General features: G+C 41.7%; 1 protein-coding gene across 1 annotated transcript in view; it reads right to left on the bottom strand.

The window, feature by feature from the left end:
* Window positions 1-2,500, bottom strand: part of LOC310771815 (transcription factor COE1-like) — a gene marked incomplete at both ends in the record, with an annotated part of 22,410 nt that overhangs the window by 6,046 nt on the left and 13,864 nt on the right. The gene's annotated exons all lie outside the window — the stretch shown is intronic.

Raw genomic sequence — 2,500 nt, 5'->3', positions numbered from 1 at the left:
GATGGGCGAGGCCGCGAAGTGTCCGAGCAAGCGAGCCCGCAGAGCGCGCGAGCCTAGGAATCAAGCACGCGAGATCCCTAGTATTCAAAAAACACATTGACTCATAACTCAACATTGAAGTAGACCTTAAAGGGATATTTCACACTTTTAAGCGGTCTAGCCACTTCTATAACTGACTTTGTGTGTTTGTGTCATCAATTTGGTCATTCAGTGGCGTTTTACTGCCATGTAACATAACTAACTAGCTGCTAATATTAGCCACAGTAGGGGATTACCCATGATGCATTGCGCTAAAAACGGGTCCATTGGAGTGAATGGAGATGATGGCTCTGGTGTGAACTACAGTAATGACCACATGAAGAACATATTTGTCACATGAGCAGGGAAGGCGGGAGTTGGCCGTGACGTAGGAACCAACCACATTTTGGGCATTTTGAAGGGCAAAAAAAGCAGGTTTGAACCCATAGAGGGCTCTTATGCAGCTGAAAATGATACAGATTGTAGAATATTCTAAATTTGGTCTCAAATGTGGACATTTTGACCTGAATTCTTCACACACCACCCCCAAAGTCATACTGTATATTGGTTAAAAGCTGAAAAAAAGTGTTTTGGGGGTTAGTTACACTTTAACCACAGACCTTATTTTATGCATTTAAGTGAAATCCCCATTCTAAAATCGCATAGACTTTTCACCTGATGAACCAAAATGGCGGCGATTTCTAGTCAAACCTCCAAAAATCCGTCATCCCTGCGGTAGTCTATTCACCTTATGTAGCCACGCCCATTTGACCCGGTTGTGTGGTCGTGTCAAAACTTCAGCTAAAAAGAAAAGAAAAGAAAATGGCCGGCTGCTCCAATATCATCTAACTCTGAATTAACTAATAATTTAGCCAATTGTATGTAACATACCAAATAAAAGCAAACGGCAATGTCTAAGAATGTAACGCCATGTAACTGGCTCGTTAAGTCTCACATTCCAGGGAATTACGTTAACGTCTGCAGGTCTTATAGACGTTAGTGGCTCGAGCGCTCGGAGAGAAAACTACAGTATCTGAAGCTTTCTTTGTTGGAGTCCAGGTATGTTTTACAAGAAAGTGCTCGTCATTGTCGACGATAACGTTATCTGACCTGGCTAACAGTGGATACTCGCTTGCTTGCTGTGTACCGAGCTCAAAGTAGTAGGCTACGTTCTTTATTTTACCCCCTGCACTGTCCACTACAAAAACAACTCTCTTATTTTGCGCCGTGACCGCCGGAAGTGTTAACAGGACCCGGAAGAATTTGGCACCACTGTAAGGTCTGAACATAAGGTGAATAGGGCTAGAATAATTTTTTTTTAACTATCCCTTTAAGCATTTAGTTGTGCATGAAACTGCTGGAAGACACACATGTTAGTAGGCGCACTGCCAACACGCAAAATGACACAAAAATGAAACACACATATATACACACACATAGTAATAGTTTGAGCACGCGCGCGCATACACACATACACATACACACACACACACACACACACACACACACACACACACACACACACACACACGCACACGCACACGCACACGCACACGCACACGCACACGCACACGCACACACACACACACCATCCATTCATGATAAACAAATAGCTTTTCAGGCCTTTTAAAGACAGATTATCTGCTGTCAAGTCAAGTGCTTCTCTGTCTCTGTCTAAATGACATCTTAAAGGGTCGAGTATTTACATATATTCTAAAGTCAATGTAAAGTGCTGCTGTTCACAGCTACAACCCAACCACAGCTATCAGACATGAGTGTTTGTGTAATATCACTCAAAATGTCTTTATATCATTTCTATAGTCTAGTCCAGTCACGGTTCTCAAACTTGTTCATGTCAAGGACCCCTAAACAGAAACAAATTAGACCCCGGACCCTCATTTCTGAATCAGGATCAGAATCACTTCTATTTGCCACAATATGCAAGATTACATAGGAGGAATCTGTCTTAGTGTCATTATGCAGCGTAGCGATCATGTCAAGATTCAGAGATAAAGAAATAGGAAAAACAACAAATTACAATCACAACGTTGCAAGTACAGTCCAATATATGGAGGAGTGTTCAGTAGGCATTAAATATGAATTTACATTGAATTTACAAGCCGAGTTAAATAGACGTTAAATAGGCAGTGAATTTACATCAGAATCACTTTTATTGCCACAGTATGCAAGTTACATATGAGGAATTAGTCTAATGCTGCCTACACACTAGAGGATTTTCAAATCTTAACCGATTTTAAAAACATGAGAGACCACAGACATAAGGACAATTTCATCAGATTTTAACATTAAAATCGCCTGAACCCACACACTAGACGATTCGGCCAGACTGCGAGACCACACACCAGCCGTTTGAAGTACAGACTCAAAGCGATTCCAGCAACTAGACTGTAGGCTGTTTATATCCCACAAAACCGCAATTTTTTCCCACAGACAACAGCAGATGGCTCTCCAAACATGCACC

Source organism: Poromitra crassiceps (genome assembly GCF_964638095.1).
Source record: "Poromitra crassiceps genome assembly, contig: HAP1_SCAFFOLD_1312, whole genome shotgun sequence".
NCBI classification, from domain to species: Eukaryota; Metazoa; Chordata; class Actinopteri; order Beryciformes; family Melamphaidae; genus Poromitra; species Poromitra crassiceps.
Note: the sequence above shows the minus strand (reverse complement) of the source record. Positions and strands in the feature narration are given on the sequence as shown.